This window comes from Manacus candei, unplaced genomic scaffold (genome assembly GCF_025592945.1).
Source record: "Manacus candei isolate 608988 ecotype Guabito, Panama unplaced genomic scaffold, ASM2559294v1 h1tg000153l, whole genome shotgun sequence".
Classification (NCBI taxonomy): domain Eukaryota; kingdom Metazoa; phylum Chordata; class Aves; order Passeriformes; family Pipridae; genus Manacus; species Manacus candei.
The window spans coordinates 1,682,756-1,707,082 of record NW_026138201.1 but is presented as its reverse complement, the minus strand read 5'-3'; the positions used below and the strand labels follow the sequence as shown (position 1 = coordinate 1,707,082).

Here is a 24,327-nt window from a genome sequence, read left to right as displayed (position 1 = left end):
ACTACAAATTTCAGTGAGGTGGATGAGGTGAAAGATTTGGCTTAATTTGGGCCTAAAAAAACCCAGTATTGATATTCACTACTAGATTTCCAAAACTTTGATCAAATCACATTTCTGGAGTCAAAGACATGGGTTTCTGATGTGAGTCCTGGCAAAACAACAACAACAACAAAATAAACCAAAAAACCAACCAACCAAACAAAAACCTCCAAACCAAAACAAACAAAAAACAAAACAAAAAAAACCCCAGAAAACCTCTCTTTTTTTTGGATGTAGTCCCTTCTGTTCACATGTTTAAACACTGCTGCTGACTCCCACTTAAAATATTTCTTACAGTTATTGACTTTAAATGCCTATGTACACTCCCAGCTACATTAACTAAAATGAAATATTGAATCTGTGTCTTTGGTTGCCAGGCATAACATCTACTAAATACAGTGGACAAGTTTCAATACTGAAGTAATATTTGCTGCTTAATAAAAGTGAAATTGGCAGCTGATAATTTATGTTCTTTGTAAGGAATCCCATAGAATGAGGTGCTTTGATGTGGCTCAAATGAGGAAAAAGGGAATGACTTCAAGTCAATTATATCAGCAGCTTCTTTAAAGCACTAGAAAATTTGTGGAGATTATTAATTAAGTTTATTTATACCTCCTCCCCCTCTCCTTCCCCCTCCTGCCACCTTCACCCTGTGCAGAAATGGATCAAAATTTCATTGCAATTTTACTTGCTCATTAAGCTTGGAGTGAAAATGGACACAGTTTCACATCATTGAGATGTTTCACTGATATTCTTGGGCCAATTCAAATGGTCATTTCAGTCCCCAGAGCAGGAGAGAATCCCACAGATAAACTGGAACTATAACATGTAATGTGCTCTCATTGATTTTTTTGAGTCAGTTAAATTGGTTTGTTTTTTATTTCATGTGTAATGAGTGGGTAGGTTAAAAAAAAACTACCATATTTTTTCCAAGCAAATTACTATCTCAGGCTAATCACATTTATATGATTTGAATGAAATGTTCAATATTGATGGTAGGTGATTGTTTTGCATTGCACATTGCCCTTAACACAAAACAAATCTGGCAAGAAATCTTCTAAGAAATGTTTTTCAGCAGAAAGTTTGTAATCATCAAAGCCAAGGCTTTTCAGAAGGGAGATTTGAACCAAAACATCTGGAAAATATATGTTTATCCCAAAATTGTAAAAATGCCTTGTTTTAACATTTGTCTAATTAAGCCTTTTAATTTTGCTTCAAAATTGCAGTGTGCTGCTGTACAGGTCACAAGTGTGAAAATAATCTATGTAGCTGTTAAAGAACTTATGTTTGGAAATGAGTCTTCAGGTATCAGTGATAAAATCAGAGCATGAGCAGGCAACTTTTGGGATTGGAGGGAAAAGGCTGCTGAGGATCAGAGAGATGGGAATCTGGTAGAAATTTCCCCTCACGTTACCTGTGCACACACAGCCACAGCAGGGGAGGCTGTTCATTTTTACACATTAAACACAGGGCTTTTTTTGTGAAAATATGCTGTTTGATCCAAAGGATCCCAAGCCTTTGCTCAAAGGACTGAAGTCAAAACAAAGCCTTCTAATGGATCTAATTAAATATTATTTTTAAAGCATTTTTGACAGTTTTCTATCCATTTAAAGAATGTCTCTCAGTTCTATTAGCTCTTGCTATATGTTCATTTGTCATTGTTTGCCTGTGAAACACCTCCTGAAGTCCTTACTTTTGGGTAAAGACTGTGTTCTCTTTTCATTCTTTAAGGAAGAAGAAAAAAGACTGGGAGAAGGAGGGAGGAAAAAAGGCACCACCGTTCTGCATATCCCCCCATCATCCCTGTCTGGAACCCCCCAGGGATCAGACCTTTGGCCTGGCCAGGAACAGCACAGAAACAGCAATAACAGCGTCTTTCACATGCAGGTTTTTGTGCTGCCAACATAAAACCCCCACTGCACAGCGTGTGACGTTTGCTATTTTTGCACCGTGTTTTCATCCTGGAGAACACCTCTGGAAATGAGGTTGGAGGGTGTGTGCAGAACATGCTGAATAATAGGAGGAGGAGGAGGAGGAGAACAGCCAACCTTCCCTCTCGTGTGCTGACACCGAGCAGAAGGAACCCAGCTCTGAGTGCCAAATCACTGCACAGAGTAATTAGCACCTCGGAGTTTAATGCCAGCCCGCACAATTAACCCTTCAGGGTGTCAAACAGAGATGAGCTGTGCCATGGGAGGTGCCTCAGAACTCCGGGAATGCTCTGAAGGGCTGCAGACATCAGGCAGGAGCTCTGGGAGATGGGTCTGGAGCTGCAGCTGGTGCACTGCAAACAGCGTTAGCTGTCTGTGGTTGGGCACCTAAATCCCTCTCTTCTCTGGTTAGAACAGCAGACTGATGAATCCAATGAAATAAATTAATTTTGCTGGGTGGCCCAGCAGTTTTCTGCTCCCTGGTGCTGGCTGTGAACTGGCAACTAAGTTTTCACCCAGACTTCCCACAGCACTTTTAGGAATTACTGCACAGGTGGGGCACAGGGACAAAGGGAGAAGCCGCAGCTTTTATAGTCACAAAACTGAGGCTGTAACAACACTATAATAACTATATATATTCATCACAGCATCGTTTTAGTATTAACTAGATTACAGTTAATGCTACAGTACAAATAAATGAAATGTCAGTATTTTCCAAACCCTGCAGGTATCCCCCCAAAAGAACCACCACAGAAGTGCCCCTCCAGTGCTCTGGGAGGATTGCAAAGCCCAGGCTCAGCACTGATGCCAGTGGCCTCATCCCTGCAACACCTGCCATTCCCTGCTCCACACATCCCCAGAATAATGAGGCCCATCATCTTTTGATGAGACTGTGGGAGTTGATATTCCCAAAATACAACATTACACTATCAGATAATCACTACAAGTTAATACTGCTCCAGGAAGGCTATTTCTGTGAAAGCTACTGGGAATACAATAGCAACACAGGGAAGTCAATACAAGGCAGGATCTCTGTTTCTGCAGGGGATAAAAAAATGTGATTAGGGACAAACCCAGCTAGGAACATTAAATAATTACAAGCCTGCTTTTTTAAGGCTTTATAGACCTACAGAGCTGGACTAGGAACAGAAGCCAAGACAAAGAATATCTTATCTTACCATGTGTGCCACGAAACCACCTACAGAGAAAGGTGCAGCCAATTTGGCAAGGACTGGTATCTTTGTACACACTGGACATTGGAAAATACACTCAAGTGTCTTACAGCAGCACAGAAATGGGGTCAACATTGTTTCTGGCAATGCCTGGAGAAAGGATGTGACTAACAGCAGTAACTGAGAAAATGAAAAGAATCAGAAAGCATTCCTCCTTTCCTGGATTATCATAATTACTTTTCCAACAGCAGAAAAATGTAATTGATAAGCAACTCTGGAGATAATTGGAAGAGGTAAAAGCATGGTTCAAGTTCTGCTGGTAGGATTTAACCATTTTTATTCAGCTTGTCACACACCATTAGTGACCTGGGCTGATCTGCAGACAAAGAGAGATGTAAAAAGATGCAAACACAGAATCCTCAAAGCTTCCACTGGGAGAAGGAGGACTCAGAGTTCACTGTGTTAATGCATTATAGAAGACAGCTAAGCATGTTTAATTAAATCTTTATGAACTGCCAGGATTTTATGTTCTGACATAATCTTCTGGTAAGGAATTTGGGGAGGGTTTTTTTTTCTTACTGCTTTTAGTTAGAGAGCAATTTAACAGCCAAGCCAGGCCCTCCAACTGCTGCAAGTACCAGTGGCTGCTGGTCTACTTCACTTTGGGAGAAGGTTGGTGTTGTTTGGCAGGTTCTGTGGCTTTCCTGAGACCTAACCTGATGTAGATACAGAGCAGCACAAACCCCACTCTGTCCCAGAGCTTGTGGCCTAACTTTGAGTAGTTACACAGGGAAGCATAAAACCAAGGAGCCTTCCTTCCAATCTCCCAGATTCTCTCAGCTTGCAACCAGGAATACTGGAAGTCAGGAATAAAGCATGGACCTCACTGCAGGGCTCACTGCAAAGCCAAGCAGGCCCCTCCAATTTCTTTCACAGGACAAAAAGGATCAGAGACAGAAATTACAGGCAGCCTTTGAGCACATTAACACATCAGTTACAGCAGCAGGACCACTGACTGTCAGCCAGCAGGAAAGGGTTTATTCTTGCCTGTTCTCCCAAGTGTATTTGTAACCTGGAATGAGTTGTTCAGGTTTTGTAGAAATTCAGTTTAAATGAACTGTTGTGATTTAAAAATAGCAAGACACAATCTATGTCCCAATGTGTATCATAAATCTACTGATTAATGACTCTGATAGTATATTGAACAGACTAAGTCTAATACATGAAAGCTAAACTAAACAAGCACCACTAACTCCTACCAGAATTTAAGATCAGCCTTGGTAAGGTCTTAGTCTCATCTATTTAAGTATTTCTGCAAAATCCAGAGAGCATTTGTTAAAATTTTTAAACCTTTGGTAAAACTATAAATTTCTGGTTGTTTTTTATTTTTTTTTTTAGTAAAGGAGGCACCTTAAAATTCTGTAGTACTTACATGTATAAAAGGCATAGAACTCTGAACAGCTTGGTTTTTCCAAAGTCTCTGAGTGAAACATATATGACAAAGAAACCCCCTTAATCTCACAGTAAAACCCTGGTTAAAACTCTAAATCTCTGCAATTATGAGTTCCTCGATAGATCAGACAATCTGGCCATTCTAAACTTATTGTCATAAACCCCTATATGCCTGGAATATTCTTTAATATTTTGGCTGGCATTTGCTTACTTAAGAAAGAAAGAAATCTAACTTTCTCCTGTCCAATTTAAAGAAATCTGCTTTCCTATATAAAGCTTGAATTATAATATCCTTTTCTCAAACAAAAAAATGCAATAACCCTTAGCTTTCTTCAGTCTTTATCTAGCAGAAGTATAATGATTTACTGCTCCTACTTTATATATAAACTCAGCACTTGACTTGGCCAAGGACATTAGACAGAAACACTTGAAGTCTGAAATTTCAAGGTGTTTATTTCCACAATGGGCAGCTTTTTCTCTCTGTCTGAAGAAATAAGTGAGTGCAAGGTGTTTCACTTTAAGATACATTTATGTTTTACTGATTGCAAAGCTTAGCTCATGTCTTGCCTCTGAAGCAGAGGAAATATTGCTTTCCAGGTAATTTCATTTCTAATGCTGCCTATAAAAGGGACATGGCAAAGATTGTGCTGGGAAAATGTTCTGTTAAAAGCCAATGCCATTTACAAAAGATCAAGTGCTGCAGGTGAAAGCTAAAGAAAATGGGATTTAAGAGTCAGGTTAGTTTATGTAGAGCATTATTTAAAAAATTACCTGTACAGCAACTCTGTTGCAATGGGAACAGAGAAGCTGTAAAGGTCACCAATTTCATCCTGTTGAACTATTTGGGAGACGACTCTTCCAAGCAAAGCTCACACAGTAATTTAAGGCCAATTTTTTTTTACCCTAAGCAAGGTTGGTTCTCATGCAGGCTACAGGCCCTCCTGCCTCCAGGGAAGAGAGGAACCAGGATCCAGGGGGGCAGGATGATCTCCAGACCCAGCAGTGTGCGGGGAGTCGAGGGTCAGCTTGTCTTTCAAGTCAGTTGGTGTTGGGATAGCAGGAAGATGGATCCCCAAAATACATCTTTGCCCCTGCACAAGCTCTGCTGCCTTAGACAAGCCTGGGCACCCCAGCGAGCCACCAGTGAGCACTGGGAGGTGCAGCTGGGGGAATGGGGAGAGGTCAGCTCTGCTTTGAAGCACATCCCCTCAGCAAGTCCTTTGAATGCTTTTCTGCTGAAACCCCAGTGCAGAGCTGTTTGTGTGGCACTTAATTATGGTTCTACAGGACACAGGCTGAGCCAGGAGCTCCCTCAGTTGTTCTGTGGGCAGGGGGAGGAAACAACAGTGATGTATGATCAGTACTTCAAAAAAGGGAGATAAAAAGGCAATGGACTGGGAACCAGCTAGATGAGGAAATGCAGGAGGGAGGAACTGCTCTTTCCAAGTAATTGTTGTGATTGTTGTCTCCCCACACGAATTCTCCCAGGTCAGTTTTATTTAAAAAACAAGTGCAGTTTTAGACCTTCAAAACAAACTTTTCTTCAGGAAAGACTGAGTTCTCTAGTGAAGGAAGATCATTATAAATTAGTTCAACCATTATAAACTCATTATAAATCAGTTCAACCAATATTTATCAGTGCACTGAGGAGAACTATCAATAGCCAAGGAGGTGAAAGAGTGGGATGTGCTGCAGCTGCTTTGCCTTTCTGTGGCCACACTGAGAGGCTGTAAAACTGCCCTAACCCCGGGCTGGTGTGAGCTTACAGCTCTCACACATCACCAGAGCTGCACAAAACAAGAGGATGGTGATAAATTCAGCTCAGTGCAGAGGCTTTAAACCTTAACAAATGGATGATGGAAATTAAAATGCTGTGAGGCTGATGCAAAGCTTTAAAGAGGGGGAGACAAGGACAGTAATCATGCTTTGCTTCAAGGTCAGCTTGCTAAGCCATGGAAGTATCAGAGAGGAGTTTTATGCACCCTGCCATAGCAGTGATTTAAAAGAAGTATAGGAACCATATGCTGTAGCCACAGAAAGGTGGACAAGATGTTTTTTCCTCCTACCTTCTGCCCAATTCTGTCAAAAAATGTAGTTTGAGGACCAATTTGCCTCATGCCTTATTGACATTTGTTTCAAAATCAGCCTACAGACATCATGTAAACAGGACAACTTCACAGGAGGTCTTTTCTTTCAGGAATTCTTTTAGGAACATTACATTTAATATCCCTGCAACTGATTACTGGTAAATACCAGTATTTATCTCTCAGACCACTCTAAGTCAGGGCCAGAACTCGTTAAACGTTAATTTTAAAACCTGTGCTCTAAGCTCACGCCAAGGGTCTCAGAGATTACTTCCCCCTCTCCTTTATTTTTATAGATTGCTAATAAATTCCAAAAAGTACAGGAGCAGATGCTTGAGAATACTCTAAAAAGCAACACTAAAAGAAAAAATCAAGACAAGGCTGCAGCTACAGATGACATGGGTATCCTTCTAATGCAAAATTATGGAGGAAACCCCTCCCTGTGTTTTTATCACAAATCACACACGTGCCAAAAAAACCCCCCAAAACCAACAAAAAACCAACCAAACAAAAACAAAACCAAAAATAAAACAAACAAACACACAAACAAAGAAAAATTTAGGCTGAGTTACACTAATTAAAGTGGAGGTGTGGTCTTAACTATTAAACTGAATCTTCCTTGCTGTAAGGCCTGTTAATTTGTAGCTGATCAGTGCCAGCAATATTATGGTCCACATATATTTTGCAGAAGAAAATCTGATCACTGGATCCTTTCTTAAAATGTTATATTCTGTCAAGTGTCCCACGTGCATATTCCACAAAGAACCTTTGCTCATTCCATTGCTGCCCCTAAAATATCCTGGCTTGCTGCGGGTTTGGAGGGAGGGTGAGGATTTTACAAACCTGAGTTTATGTCAGACAACATTTGAGCCAGCACAGGCCTGTAGGATTGGGCAGATGAAAAGATTTACCTTTGGAGTAAACAAGCACTAGAGCTTGTTCCTTTTAACTGGCAAAGAATGCAATAAATGGCAACAAGGGTTTGGGAACAGTAAATCCTGTGACAACACTGCTTTTATATGGAAAAGGGCTGAGATGGGCCTTAATGCAGAGCTCTAAATTTAGTCAGCCTTTTGTTTTCTATCCAGTTCTGCTTTACCCACCTCAATAATCTACAACCTGCTTGTCTTTAATAAGATATGCACAAAGGAAGAAGTGTTGCTGAGAAACACCGATCCAAATCTGAATTTCAGAAAGGCTTTCACTGAGGGTTTTCTGTGCTCCGGGGTAGAACCAAGAGTAGGAGAGGACTAGCCCTCCTAGCTGAAGAATATAACATCTAAAGACAGTTTGTTTCCATATTTTTGGGGGTTCTGAGTTGTTTGGTTTGGTTTTTTGAGGGGATTGGCGAGCAGGAGGAGGTTTGAACTAGCTACAAGGATATACATATTTTTATGTCTTGCAGAAAGGGAGCTGAAAAATTATCTTTTCCTTTGCCTGTGGAGTTTTTGGTACCACCCATCCACGTGGGGTCAATGTGAGAGACTTCTGAAACCATGAAACCACACTTGCTAAACTGGAAAGACCAAGGTGATGTGCTCCTTTCTGAGACCAGAACCCCAGCCTCAGGAACGAGATCAAATCAACTGAGCTGTCAGAGCCCACCACAATTTCAACAACTACATCTATGTCACACCACTGGACTTTTCAAGCAGCCTTCATAAAATTCATTTCCACATCTTCAGCTTCTGGAACTCTGCTCTCAGACTGATTTCTCACTTGTAGCTCCTTGAGTTGTTTCTGTTGCTGCAAGAGTGTGTCTGAATTAGTCACTTTGTCACTCCAGAATATTCTTCTATAAATTTTCATGCAGGACTCCACATGTCTAAAGGTAATTTTTTTTTCTCTTTGAAACCAGCAGACATCACAAAGCTTGTTTGAAATTCAAAATCCCATCAAGTATTTACTTTTTGACTCTTATTAAATAGCTAATTTCCACTTCACTGATCCTCCACACTTTTTCACAGGTCCAAGCCTTCATCTGCCTGGTAGGTCTTTCAGGAATGTTGTGGATCAAAGGGCACAGACTTACAGTGCACTTGAAATTTTAGCTCTCAAACTTTCAGAATTTGTAACAGGCTCACAGTTTTTATCCAAGGCCTTTCACTGAAGCCACAAGAAACTTGTGTTTGGTGCTCTCCATCCCTTGAGAAGGAGCACATGTGCTGCTGGACATTCCCTTCCAGGATGACTTCACAGGGCAGTGCACAACCAACCAGCCCTCTGTCCCCTCTTTGGAGCCACCTTGTCCTTAATCCCCACAAATCCAGGCACAGCAGGAGCTGCTGAGCAGCAAGACTGGAGCCAGCTGTCAAGCTGTCAACGTGACAAGTCACTCTGGCCTTTGCAGAAGTTCTTCTCACAGGCTTAATACTCAGAAGTCTGGCTCAGTTCAGGGAATATCAGGATGCACTTCTTTCAAAGCAGAGATTTTTTGTTTTTTCCCAGGCTGGGGGCACTCAGCACAGGGTGGAGGGAAGCAGTGGCAGAGCCATTCTCCAGCTGCCAAGGCAGTTCTGTCTCACCACTCTGAGCTCCCCCCCTTCCTTCCCTGGCTCTCTGTGGGCAAACACCTGACAGGTTTATCTTCAGCAGCTCAAACTCCTGTGGTAGCACCAGCTTCCCCCTTCTCTCATTAATAACCCTCAGACAAATGAAGCTTTGCAAGTCTGTCATTTATTTCACACTTGCCTCAGGTCTGCTGCAGCTTTTGAACACATCAGTGGGCAGATTGCTTTGCTTCAGCCTGGACACCCAGCCCTGGTTCCTTCTCATCTCCAGGGACATTCACTGACCCTTTCCAGAGCAAAATACTCAATTTTTGTGGAACAAACCTCCCTGCAGTTCATGGCTGAGCTGAGTTCTAGCAGCATGGTTGTGCTTCATGGATAGGTGACTCAATCAGAGAGGCACTTTTCTCATGGAAAATAGTTTAGTCATTATTTCTACTAGTTGTTTCACTACTCATTTTATTCTGCTTGTAGGATCCTTCATAATTATTTCAGGTGGGGCATGATTGATCTGGGTTATATTTGTTAAGCTATGATAGATTCATGTTTCAACAGCAGCATCGCTGAAGGTTTCACCCAAAGGCCACTGGCCTTTTACACACATCCATAATTAAACTGCTATGCAAATGTGCTCTTTTCCTACAAAAGGGTGCTTCTTTAACATCAATATCTGCAAAGTGATTGCTATTCAGCTATTTAATCCCTAACCTTGGGTTTCAATTCACAGAAATAATAAGCGACCATTTACTAATTTGTTTTCAAGTACCCGTTTGTTTATTCAGAAGGGTCAATATTTTTAGGACCTTAAACCTGGAATCGATTTCCTGTGGGCTCACATCTGCACTCAGGTAAAGCCTGACTGATTTTGCACCTGCTTCTCATGGGAAAAAACTCTACCTTGCATTTCCTCAGTACCATGAAGTAGTTTTGGGGGTTTGGGGGTTTGCTGTTTGGGTTTTTTTGGTGTGTGGGTTTTTTGGGTGTGTTTTTTGTGTGTTGGTTGTTTTGTTTTGTTTTGTTTTTTTTTTTCCCCTATGTATTTTTGATGTTGCTTTTTGTTTGTTTTCTTTTTAACTCTTAGTCCCCTAAGTTTCTACCTCACTTGGACATTTAGAAATGAAGCAGTGCTACTTACACAAAATTATAATGAACAAATGGAGGTTTTAGACCGTGGCCCAGAATCAAATCCAAATGGATTCCTTCTCACTCTCCCCTACATGAATTATTGCTGCAGTACCAGTGAACAATAACAAAATGATAGTTTATTCATCAAAGAAATCAAAGGCTGTAGATAAAGCTTGAAGTCCGTACATGAAAGATGAGTTGGTTTATATGTAATATTCACTCTGTGCCATGAGGGATGACACAGCTCTAGACCAGCTGTCAGCAGCTTTGAAAGTTGATCAAACTGATTTTACTGGCTTTTTTTCCAGCCAATTTGCAAAGCTGGGGTGGTAAAACATTGTCAGCACCCACTGGTGGCTCTGGTTTTAACTATCAATAAAGTTACTGTTGATGAAGTCAAAGTTGTTGCAAACTATAGATTTGCCTTGGATAGGAAGCAAAACATGTCACAACTAAATTGTGGGTGAGTAAGGTTCGTAAAAAAAAACCATTCAGGATGCAATAATTAGAGCAATCAATGCATTCTGATTGACTGATTAGCACCTTTCTCCTGCCAGTGGCAGAAATAACCTTCCTCTATAAAATCACAAACTCGTTCAGATTGAATTGGGAGCAGATGGGAAGTTGTTTGTGTCGGTGGCATTTCGGTTCCTGAACACCCTTCACACCCGTGAGGTGCTGCTACATTGTGCTGAGATTAGAATAAAGCAACAAAATCAATCTCTCCTCACTCCACAAATACAAAATCTATCAGCCAAAAGGTCAGCCTGGCACACAACAAATATTGACAGCAAGCTTTCCAGGTGTCATTTCGCAGCGTTCTCAGCACTTGTAATTGGGGCTGGATACAACCTCATTCAGAAAATAACTCTTAGTGAGAAGAGACTTAACTAGGGCTTTATATGGGGAGATCAAATGGAATCAAACTGTGTAAACTCATGCATCCCAAACTAGTTTCAGCAGGCTTTCAGCTATCCTTTACAGCAGGATTTGGACCACTAACAAATTCTGAAATGAAACACAGCCATCGTGCATTTGTCTTTGTGTAAGTTGCTCTGAATAGATTGATCAGCCTTTAAGAGGCTGAATTTGGACTTTGTACATTTAGTTTATATTGACCTGTCCAGTTTTCACTGAAATGGCAACAAACATCCTTTTGCTTTGGGAAATATCCTAACAGGAGTTTTGCATGTGTTGGTTTTAGATGTCCTGTTTTTCCCCACACGCAGAGGAAGAAAATGAACACCTCTAAAAGTGCTTCTGTTACCTGGAAGGCAGGTCCTTGTCTCCATGTGGATGGTGGTACTGAGTTTCCCACAGAACTACCTGCCCACTGGGGTATTAAGCACATGGATTTCGACCTAAAGCTTGTCTGTTTTAACTGGTCCCCATTTAAAATCACTTCCAGCTTCTCCTTTAGATGCAGAGCTCTAAACTCTGCAAAGGATGTGTGTTGATTCAAACAAAGCTGCATGTGGGTAATTCTCCCACAAAACTCACTCAAAGGAGCATCCCAAACCCCATTCCATATCCGTGGAACAGCACTTTTAAAATAGTGATTTTGTACACGATTTTACATCCTAATAAACCCAGGGAAGCACTTTGCAATAAGTGGGCAGACACTTCATACAAAAGGCTAAAAGTTAAGGGCTTTAAAAATCACAGGGTTGTTCATTATAGAGCCCTGCTGTGTGAAAATTCTGTTTACTGGCAGTACAATCTCACTGAAGTCCATGAAGTCATTTGAACTCAGCATGGCCAGTGGCTCTAAGTGAGGAACATAAAGACATTGTTAAGATCTGGGAAAAAAAAAAAACAATGGCCCTGAAGGATTGAGATGTGATGTAATCTTAAAAACACCACAGTGCAAAACAGTTCAACTGTTTGCTTTAGAAATATATGTAAAGAATGGTACAAATCCATCTTTAAAATATTTTTTGAAACCTTTTTTAAAATACTCTCCATTTTTCAAAAATCATTTTTAATCTATTTCATATCTTTATATATATATTATATAAAATATTATATATTTACATATAATCATAGTTTTAAAAATCTATTTATTTACTGATTAATCCAAGAGGTTTGTTACTGATTTCTGGGGTTTGGGAATGCTTTCTGAGCCCTTTCATAACATGTTGCTTTAGAGTGCTTTCTACAGCAGAGATAATATTTCTCAAAAGGTAAATATTTAATCAAGGGATTTCTCCTCTTATCAACCCTCTGATAATATTTATTGAATATATTACTTTGAGCAGCAATCTAGAGGATTTTCCTTAAGTTGCCTTGCATCTAGAACCTTGCTTCAAAGGAATACACCCTCCTGCAGTGTCTGCTGTGTAAGAAACAGGTGCATTAATCAAACTGACAAACCATTTTCAGCATTATTGTTCAGCACAGCACAATACCAAGTGCATATGAAAGATTTACATTTATCTCTCTCCTGGCACTTGTAGAGGACTGAAATACTTTTACTCAAGTATGGCCTTTTTTACTTTTACGGGCTTCACTGAGAGGCAAGAGAGGCTGATTCAGGGTCACTCTAAACTTGTTTTGGAGGGGTAAAAAGAGCACGTTCTGCACACTGAATTTAAGTTTCTCTCTCTCTGAACCTAAAGCAACCCTAAGGCTTTTGTGTCCCACTCTGGACAGGGTGGAATTTGCTTAGAGGGATGGCCAAGAGGGAGCCAGGACACACATGTCAGGTCAGGCTGCAAGACCACACCCCCTCAAGGAGCCATGGTAAATAAATTTAGCAAACAAATTTGCTGTTTTCTCCAGCATTTTAGGAAAGTGCTGCAGAATTCAAGCTTATCTTGCCTCACCATCAGGAGATGCTGTTGTGCTTATCTAGTCCCTGGGTGTTCAGAATAGCACAGGATGTTTGTTTTACACACAGAAACTTTCTGCAGACTTGAACAGTCTAAAACTGTTCAACTCCAAGAGATCTAAAGGACCTCTCCATTCTTCACATCCTGGTCTGTTAGAGGAGGCTTTCCCAGCTCTGACAACAAATACCAAACTGAAACCACCATGGAAGTCTTGATTTCACAGAATATTCTGAGTTGAAAAGAGCTTATCCTTGTCCTAGCAGACAAAGACAAAAGATTGCTTAATTACAAGGAACCCAAATATTTACTGCTAACAAGAATATTGACTGTTAACAGCAGCTTCTAGGGAAAATCCGTTAAAAAAACCCCTCAATTAAGAGGTGAGGTTTGGAAAAAGAGGGATTGGCTGCATTCTGGCCACAGTTCCCTTCTCCTCTGCAGGCTGCAGGAATGAGCTGCCCCAGTGCTCTAAATTCAAACTGCACAGGTAAGGGCAGGTAAGCTCAGTAGTGCACATTTATGTATGAACTTAAGGGGGGTGGACTAGATGACCCTTGAAGATCCCCTCCAACACAAACTATTCCATGATTCTTTGAAACCAACAGCTAAGTGTCTGCCCCAGTTCTCGGTAAACAGGGGGCACTCTGCAGTCACAAAGTCAGGGCTGCAAAGGAGGAGAGCTCCTCTGAACTGGGCTCTCACACCATCCCTTCCTGAGCTCTGGAAAGGACTGCTCTGAATTTAACGAGGAGCCCGGCCAGGACTGGGACAAGGAGCATCTTTAGAACTCACAGGCCTTTAGAGCTGAGGTGCTTTTCAGCATGAAATACAGGGTAGGAATGGAGAAACACTGGAAGCTTTGCATCTCTGTTCCCAGTGCTTGGGAACAGCACACAGCCCAAGTGCAATCCATGCATTTTTCCACCCATCATTTGCAATCCATGCAAGTTATTAGCTTTGTTATATTCCACCCCTTCGTACAATAACCCCTCATATAATGCCAGCTTATGTCAGTTAAACCAAAGTAGCTGCTATTACCATGGGATACACCTGTATCAAAGCCAGCTGAACTCCAGTTTTGCCCTCAGGCACATTTTGCAGCCCTTAAAAAGCAAAAAAGCCCCTGGAAGCCACAGTTAGAATAATTCTAGTCCCTGTCTCCATGCACTGCACGGGGTGCACAGGGAGTAAAATGCAGAATGTGGGATTTACCAGCTTGGAAGGAACAGGGTTATCAGCTCTTTATATACTGCATATATTGCAGGAATTCTGCCTATTTCAATGAGCATTCCACTACTGGATTGTTTCCAGGTATTTCTACCACCCTAAGGCTCGGAAGCCTGCAGGCTAGAAAACCTAACATTTTATTCACTAGGTGTCAAAATAATTTGTTTTGTATAAAAACCTAAGAGGCTGGAGCAGAAATAGGCTTGTTCACTACCTAAATGATTCTGGTTCTATTTTTTTAATTCCTAAACCAGTCTGCTCAAAGCCATTTACAATTGACTAATAATTTGCATACTCAAAAAAGCTATTAGTGAAAGCAATGTAATTTTTTTCTTCTCCAGTGCCCCAGCTTAGTGTCTAATTCAGTGTTTTGAACAAACTGAACATTGGGTTGATTTATGAATATAGAGAACATATTTCCTTTTTTTTTAAATCAGCTACCATTAAGCTGAATTGCCTAGCAATGAATTTAAATTAAAATGACAACAGCCATATTTAAATTTTATCCACACATAATTGTGTTGAATTAAATAAATATTGCATTTTATACGATGTGTTGGAACAGTTAAAGTGTCTATGAACAGAGACAAGTAGTGAAGACTGATTATTTAATTAATTCAGTGGTCTTTTCTATGAATTCTAAGTCTTTTTACAGAAAAATGGTCAACATTAATTCTGCTAAAATAATTTCACTGGAAGAGTAAGACTTTCAGATCTTACAAGATCCCAGAAATGTTTCATTTCTCTGGGATTTAAGAGTAAGTAGCTGCCAGTAACTGCTCAGCAGATGTTCAAAACATGCTCAAATAGGTCCTTTGATTTCCTCCCAGAGGAGACCTGGATACAGCTATAAACTGTTTTTCTTGTCTCTCTTACTGAAGAACAGAAGCAAAGAATTCGTACAGATCCCAAATTTCCACCTTCCCCATGTCATTTTTTACCCAGAGTTTTGAATAGTGATACAGTTACAGGTAGAGATGCACAGACCACTTCCTCTTAATAGCAGATTAAACTCTGAATATGTGTTCCAATATAGATACTGAATATTCCCTTTCCATGAACAATGAAGTGAGCCTGTTATCCCCTCTCTCCTCTTCTCCCAGCTACTTTCCTTTATATGGCAAATACCTGTAAAGTATTACCCTTAGAGCATTAGGATAACCTTCTGATCACTTGTGGGTGAGTCACCTGAATTTCAGTCCCTGCCCAACTAAATGTGGTTATGCAGATATAATTTGGGCTGTGTAGTCTCCTCTTGGAGACTTTTCAAGATCTGACTGGATAAAACCCCAGAGAGTTCTGATCTCAATGTTTTGAGATCATCTTACAATGTTTTGAGCAAGAGCTCGGACTGAAGACCTTTCTTTCACCCTGAATTATTCTACGAGTACCAGGTCACAAGATCAGCAAAAGATTTAATGCTAATGATAAGAGTGTTTGGTTATTAGGGCATTCCATCCTGGGAAATTGATAATAAAAGTCCTTCAAGCAGGAGCAGAGCATGTCAGCTCAAGGCTATGAAGCAGAGAGATGGATGAGCACTTGTGTTGCTCCAGCGTTTCTGGGACTGTCACCCTGGTCATCTCACACTGGTATCTTGGTAACTATAGTTGAAAGCTTATAAACACATTTAAGAACGAATTTTAAAAATAAAATTAAAAAAAAAATCACTTTTCAGTTTGCTAAAACCTTCTTCCCAGTTGTACCTCACTAAAGCTTCACGTGCCCCATGTTCTCTGCTGAGGATGCTGAAGGACCACTTCCCTCTGTGAGGAACTCCTGGAGCGAACATAATTTTCCATTTATTCCCCACTCAGGGTTGCCAGCAGTGCCAGGGAGAAGGGACTGCTAATTTCCTTGAAGCCCTGGAGCTCTCCATGCTTGAGGGCCATATTGTGTTCCTCACTCCTTTACTAGGGGAAGTCTCTACCTGAACAACAATTTTACCTCATAAACATACCAGGTGCTTATTTCTGATCTCTGCAGGGAAAAAAGTCCTGTAATCCCCAGAGCAGGATGTTTATGCTCATACTATTTTAGAAGAGCTTATTTGAGGAAAATAGCAATATCATGACAAAAACATTTCATCTACTACTGTCTTTTCCAATAAAATATTGTGAATATCCTTCAGTCAAATGCCTTCTTTCAGTTACACAGCCAGGTGGGATGGTAAAAGCAGCAGTTATTCTTAAACACCTAGTGCTTTCTAAAATGAGTGAAAAGAGACTAAAAGATAAGAAAAAAATCATTTTTCAGTAGGTGAAATAATATTACAGATGAAACATGGCTGTAGTGAGCTTTTCCTACTTGTACTTTATATTGGACACAAGTAACAGAGTTCTTGGGAATGAGCTGCTCATCCTTATTAACAACTTAAACAGGGGTTTAAAGGGCTTATCTACAATGAATTATTCAAGAGCTTCATGAATTAACTCCTGAGCTTTTCGTGCTTTTTCACCACAGCACTGGACCTCCCAGTCAGGTGAAACAACATTATTAATTCTCTAAATTTGCAGTGACACTTTTGGGCCTCTGTGAGCTTCGAATGAAATCTCAGGCCCAGGTAGACAGTGATTCCAGTGAAATTCCTGTAAGTTCCCTCCTTATGCACAGGACATTTTTCCTCGTGTGTATAACTCCAAGGCACGCTGCACTGTGTCAAAGAGCCAAGGCAAAGTTGGAGGAGGTGGATTTTCTTCATTTATTAGTGCAGCAGAGCTTCACCTCCCCAACCAAGATACTGGCCATCACTCCAACACTTCCATTCTATTTTTTCTTCAAGTCAGAGGAGGTATTTAGAATAGTTACATACAGCACTTACACACTGAAGAAATGACATGGTAACAGAAAATGAGATATTTCCTTCAGCATAACAAACTGGCAAATTTGTAGGTTCTGAATCCTTTAAATCACCTTTCAGGCAGACAATTGATGATACAGAACACACAGGGACACAAATGCTGCTGTTTGACATGCAAGCCTCACACACAACACAGCTGAAGATGTTTAACTCCTGTTTATTTAACTCCTATTTACCATCAAAGCATTTTTATTAGCAGTGGTTTACAATCCTAAATATTCCCCCTCTCAAATGCAACCTAGTCCATTCCTTTAACCTCAGTTACTACAAATCCAGTGACTTTGTCAAGGGATGAGACAGCACAAAAAGGAAGGCAGAGGGGTTTTCAAGTAGGGGCAAATATGCCAAGAATTATGTCCAAAAGTGTTCCCAGACAGGTGTTTCACTTTTGCTTTTTGGAAAAATATGTACTCCATTAAAATTTGAGTTTGCTGTGTTTCAGTGGAGCTGTCTACACTAAGAGCTTGAAAGAAATTAGGTAGGGTGGTGTATAATAGTTAACAAACTGGTAAAAACTTTGCCTTAGTGGGCAAGGAGATGGGATTTTTTTTTTAATGGCATCAATTCACTGTCTTGAACTCTGGAATTAAATGGCATTGAAATTAAATAATTCAACTGCTTTGATTTAACATATGGGCTAAAATGGCTTTCATTACAAAGGTGATTACTGTATAATAGGCAAGAAGCAAAGGAAGGGAGACGAACAGTGATTCATTGAAACAAAATTAGATTGAAAAAGTCACCTTTTAGCAAATAAGACCATTATTCCAGACCCTGTCAGTATTTGAACAGCTTTGACCCCATGTTCTGCAGCATGAAAAAGTGTGATTCACAGGGAACACCCAGGAGCACCACACTTAACAGTTATTTAATGCCTGAGGAATGGTCCTGCTTAAGTGAGCCAGTCTGTACTATTGAAGTAATTTATACATGATAAATACAACACCAGGACCAAAATTATCTGTTACTGAATCTGTACAGAAAGGACACATTATGTTTAGGTAATAAAATCATATAAGTATCTTATTCAATGCACAAATCAAGTGACTGTACATGGCTTGTGACAGATCCACATCTCCTGTTAATATCCATAAAAACCTCATTTGTTTGATGGAAGAGAATTCTAATAAACACAGATGAAAGATAAACAGGAGAAGGTTGAGTGCCATGTTTGTATCATGTATATTGAGATGCAATCTTCTCATTACAACTTGCCTGTTATCCAAAATAAAAGGACTCACTTTCTGTATTAATGGCTAAGGCTCTTTCTTCCCTAAATTGATAATGTGACATTTGAGATCTGACTTAATGTTTTTGAGCTAGTATTGAACTATAGGAATGAGGAATATGATGTGCACATACACACAGAAAGCAAAAGGAATAAAATTATGAGCATATGAAAAAGGTCATCTACGAGAGCAGCATCCAAAGATGACATCAGGGCTCTCAGTGGTTTTTCCCTCCCCATCCCTGGCAGAATAAAAGTGAAAGTGCAAGTCCTATTTATCTGGAGTAAACATAGTAAATGGCAAAATATGCCAAGGCCAAGTTTCAGATAGTAAATGACTGCAGTGATCCAAAGGTTACACTCTTTGGGAGGAAATGGAGATCCCTGCAGCTGGAAAACATCTCTGTGGAAGAGAAGACATGGAAGGGAAGTCCCAGCTTCACAAAGGGCTTACCACGAAACAGGAGTGATTGTACTTTAGAAATGTCCTATTTAGAACAGAGAAAATGGTGTGTGAATGTCTGCTCAGAGCTGACCCAGAGTTCTGAACAGAGCTGCCTTCAGATTCAACAGGCACAGAAGAACAGATTCTCCTGGCTTGAAACATCCCCCAAACTGTAAAGTTCCTGTGGATACTGAGAATACTAGAAATTACAAGGTTAAAAGGAGAAAGCTTTTGGTACCTCATCCCACCTCTGCAGGCCAGGTCTGAAGCACTGCCAACTGAAGTAAGCTGAAGGAACTTTATCTGCCTCAGTCTGAATGCTCAAATAAACAATTCCTGCTGCTGTAAAAGGAATCTGCATGCTGGAATTGTGGTGGGTTTGTGATCCAACCTAATTAACAAGGAATCTCAGGAGAAGAGAACACTATACTAAAATGAGGAGAAGCAATCTGAAATACAAATCACTTCAGAATTACTGTTCAGACCATCTTCTAAAAATCTGTTGGGGAAGGGGAAAAAAATTAAGTATCCAGTAAGATTTTTAAGGAACCTTAGAAGACTTAACACTACACCTAGAAAGATAGACAGTTCTCCTTTCAATAAAGCCTTTTTACATTAGCAGTAAAATCGAGATGTTTTAGCAGCAGCTGCCTAATAATCTACCCTAGTGTGTGGTCACCTGGACTTGCTCTAAGTATTTTAGGAATGTCACATCCTAAAGCCAAGATGTGTCCATGTTTTATTTTGTTTGGTTGGTTTTTTGAGGGGAGGGGGTTGGTTTGTGGGGTTTTTTTTGTTTATTTGTTGTTTGTTGTGAGTTTGGTTTTTTTTTTCACAGCTTCTCTGTAGACACCAAAAAAAGAAATTCCTTATCCCTCTCTCACTTTAGAGGGCCAGTAAAATTAAATATAGTTCTAATACTGCTCTCTAACAAGTGAGGAGACTTTAGGCTGTTCCTGATGTTTAGATCCAGTAACTGAACAAAAACACAGGGGAGATCAGAGAATTTGGAAGAGACAAACCTTGTCTTTGAGGTACTTCATAATTTCTTGTAGCTGAGGCTGCCATTCCAGCACTTAAGGCCCAAAAAAGGAAGCAATGTATTAGAAGTAACACTATCAGCACCATCATTATTTTCTGTATAAATGACTGCAACATTGGAAAACATCAAGAAATAATCTTAGAGTTCATCTTTTTCTATTGAAATTGAATTAATTGTGCATCAGGTTATTTGGGGAAGGAGAAACTGGTAAAACATACAATGAGAGACCTTCAGGCAGGAAGGGAAGCAAAACTAGGAAGGGTCTTTATGGCAGAAGGGTCATAAGCTTCATACAGCTTTGTTTGCAGCCTTTGTGCTTTCAAACAGCCTCTAAAAGTTAAACACAAAGAAATGGCTTCTTTAAAAAGGAAGAGTTTCTCCCTGCAGTCCTATTCAGCCACCCTGTTGTGGCATTTGTTCTGAATAGAAACCAGGTACACAAGGCCAGCTACAGAGAGCTGGAAAAGATACTTTCAAGAAAGTGTTAGTCATTCACTTGATTTTTTTTTTAACTTGTCTCCAACTTGGTTAAAGAAAATCCTTTGCTTCATCAGAATAAGCTTTTACTGTGGTCACCTTCTCCAGGTTAAACACCAGAATGGGTGAGGTGAATAAAAATCACTGTTGTCAGAATTGCTCTGGATTTAGTGGATTTATCACTGGAACACCCCATTTTCTGCCCCAATGAGAGCATCAAAATGCCAATAAATCTGAGACTAATCACAGTGAGATCTGATACAACTGTGGGCCAAGAGCTATGGACAAATCTTTTGTGACAAAAACTATCTGTGCACCTCTCTTTCCAGCAAGAGGTAACATCATTTGGATTCTGAAAAGCTACTTGCTTTGACCATGTTTTATGAAGGCCCATTTACAGTATTATAACACAACAGAAAGGATCTAAAACATGCTGTAAACCAACTTTCATTTCAAGTCAATCTTCAGTGCTTTGTCAGGATAAATCAGGACCAGTGCACAGGAATGAGGCTTTGGTCTTATGCTGAACGACTACGTGGGGTCAGATATTATCCAATTCCAGATTACAAAGTAATTTGGAATTGAAGTGAGCTCAGGTTGTCTGAAAGTCCTCAGTTGTTTACAGGAAGTTGCTTCCCTTCCTTGCTGAACACAGAAATCAGTTTTTGTTATCATGGTTACAGGACCATCAGGAGAACAGTCCCTGTTCTGCTCACAGCTAATAAAAGTGCTTTGTGGTGGCTACTTCAAAGGAAAACAGAGCTTAAAGACAGGGGGTAGGATTTGTAAACGGGCATGGAAAGAACGGGTTTGACTGAATTGCAATGACCACTGAGTCACAAAGCCCATGAAAAGTCACAAAGCCCATGAAAAGTCACAAAGCCCATGAAAAGTCACAAAGCCCATGAAAAGTCACAAAGCCCATGAAAAGTCACAAAGCCCATGAAAAGTCACAAAGCCCATGAAAAGTCACAAAGCCCATGAAAAGTCACAAAGCCCATGAAAAGTCACAAAGCCCATGAAATCATATGTGCATAACACCTGAAAGCTGGTGTGTGAGCTCTGCAACACGGGATGGAATGGTAAAGTTTTATTCCCATTTCTCCACCATAGAACCTGTTGAGAGGATCTCTGTATCTCTGGCACAAACTCCTATTTCACTTGGAATCATTTCACTTCATTGTTTGCTGCTCACAGCAGAGCTAAGTTTGATGGCCAACATCAGAGATGAGCTGAGGACATAAGTTATCCTTGAAGCATTCAGAAAGCTACCCTGGAAACACAGCAAGTTAATTCCCACCCAGCAACTCTTTTTTTTGAGCCCCATTGTGGAGTCAATGGTATTATGCTACACTTAAGAAGTTAATCAGTATCAGTGTACCATGGACAAGAATTACTGCAGGGAGGCATTTCTGTTGCTGACAAAATGTATTGAAACGATCTGCAGCTCCACAATTAAAACCTAGGCTTTAGAGGCTCTGTGAGTGTTAGTGTATCTTCAGAGCACTTTACAGATCAATCCTTTTCAGCATCGCTCCAGAAGTGGAAAGAATTACCTTTATCTGATGGAGAAAGAAGCTGCAGCACAAAGACACGGTGAGTCATCTGCCAGTTAAGTGCCTGGATACCAGGGGCATGATGCCAGAGCAGAGAACAAAGTGTCCAGAGCAGATCACATCATCTGCAGCTGGTTTCCAGTACATTAATCTCGTCTCCTTGCTATATTTAATCTGTCATATATTTGTTCTGTTCACCATTTCCCATGCCTGTGCTACACTGCCATTCAGTCACTTCCCATAAATGCATCTCCTACCTGCTTCCCTCCCTTCCACAGGACACTTGGTTCCCCTGCTGCCCATTGTCTCACACTGCTGGTACCTGAGAGCTGCAAACATTTCCAGCTCCCTGTATCCCCCTGAGCCTCCTTTTCCAGTGAGTCTGGGCAGTCAGGCTGCTTTTCATTCCCAGTGACTCTGGAACTCACAATGGAAAGGGGCTGAGCACTGAAAATGGGCTCTGCAATCCCTTTGCTCCTGAAGGATGGTGCTTTCCACCGAGCCTGCAAGGGCACAAACCTGAAGCAATGCTCTGCTCCTCACCAGAGCATTGATCCTTCAAGTCTTTCCCATATATCACCAATCTTCAAAACACTTTTTTTTTTAAGTAGTCAAGAATCCAATGTTTTCTAAGTACTCCTGCTAAAGCCACTGTTCATTTCACACACCATTTTTCCTCAGCCACTAAAATTTAGACCAATTATATGCACAGTTCAAATGCTGTCCTCAAGTACCTAAAAGGTGCCCTCTATTTAGTGGCACAGTAACACAATACCATCAAAATCAATAAGAGCTTCACATGCAAACACTGTGGAAAACAACCATTTATATTTATTTCTGTTCCCAAGTATGGATTTCAGAGTCTAAATTTAGGCACTCAGGGAGGAGAAGGGACAAAGATAGAAGACAATATGCCCTGTGTTTCCTGCCACCTTCCCAAGGCCAATCTGATTTAACAACTCTAATTGCCACCTATTCTACTTAAATCTGGCTGAGATTGCTGTGTTTAGGTTAAGGACACTTTGGAAGATAATCAGGCAGATTCCCTTTCCCTTTTCCATCCATGAACTGGAAAAGGCCTTTTGTTCTGAGGGATAATGGGATCTGAATGAGTAATACAGTACATAATATGTACTTCCTACATGAAGTACACATTAAACAACAACGAGCTGCCTTCCACTACCCAGTTCCACCTCTGCTTAAATCCTGTTACAGCCCCTCGACACCCAGAGAATGCAAGGGGTAAAAATATACTCAATATGTTATTTTCTCTTCTTCAGATGCCTTAGTTCCCTGTCTGCAAGGTCCTGTGGTATCTGTAAGATCACAACAAACCTCTTGTTTAAACTCACTGTGTCTTAGAGGGGTTCTTCCTTCTGGATATTGAGTTTTTAAAACCTCTGCAAGACAATTTTTCTCTGTGAGGATAAGGTGACCCCGAGGTTTAACTAGCTGAGATGTTACATATGATTTTATCTAGCAAGTATTAGCTAGATTTTTTATAAGTCTACAACTCTTTCAGTCCTGGTAGACTTCAGATAAACAGGCATATGAAAATTTTATTAGCATTCCACAAGTGCTGGATTTTGTACAGTTTTTCCCTAAGCATCTGGTCCAACATTGTCTAGAACAAGCCCACACTGATCTTTGCTGTGTCCTTGCTCACAGGACAGTTTATGGGATCTCAGATTATAATCCAGACAAAGCAACAAATCAAACACTGGACTGAAAAGTACCTTAATAAAAGCTAGTAAAACAACAGCAGTTTAGAACAGTTCATGATCTCCAAGATCACTGAAGGTAACCCATCCAACCAGAAATATGTAAAGGCAGCAGCATTATCAACTTGTTCAAACTTTTATTTTGATTTAAAAATAGTAGCAACATCCAACATGACGGCAGAAAAAAATTTGGAACAATTATATCCTCACTCAAACACACCCATTGTACAACCATGAAAATGTCAAACCAACTCATGTTAAAACACTTCCCTACAGCTTTACATTTCATTACAGTGCAGCAAAGAAATCCCTTCCTGCAGTAACTGCAGTGGTTATTAGTATGTTATTGGGGCAGCTGCTGATATAATAGTGTCATGCTTCTTAACTCAGGCTTCTGAAGCTACGAACAATGCATAGCAATAACCTTTACATCCCATCTCAGCACAGTAGCAGGTAGTTACAGGCAAAATTAATGGAGGTAAGTGGCAGTGGAATCACTTATCCATGCTACAGTCACACACACAGCTGAGCTTCTCAAAGGGCCCTGGCACAGAGGACACGGGCAAGAGCCTGCCCTTGGTGAAATCTCTTTGATGTCACTGGCTCTAAGGTTTTCTAAGAGTCCAG

General features: G+C 40.4%; 1 protein-coding gene across 7 annotated transcripts in view; it reads right to left on the bottom strand.

The window, feature by feature from the left end:
• The window catches only part of SHISAL1 (shisa like 1), a 229,477-nt gene that overhangs the window by 131,735 nt on the left and 73,415 nt on the right, over window positions 1-24,327 (bottom strand). For 6 of the 7 annotated variants that reach the window (XM_051772504.1, XM_051772503.1, XM_051772500.1 and 3 more), the window contains one exon: window positions 20,165-20,276. The exons of the other annotated variant lie outside the window; for it this stretch is intronic. The gene's annotated coding sequence lies outside the window, so the exon portion shown is untranslated. The remainder of the gene's footprint in view (window positions 1-20,164; window positions 20,277-24,327) is intronic. 7 annotated transcript variants of the gene reach the window in all.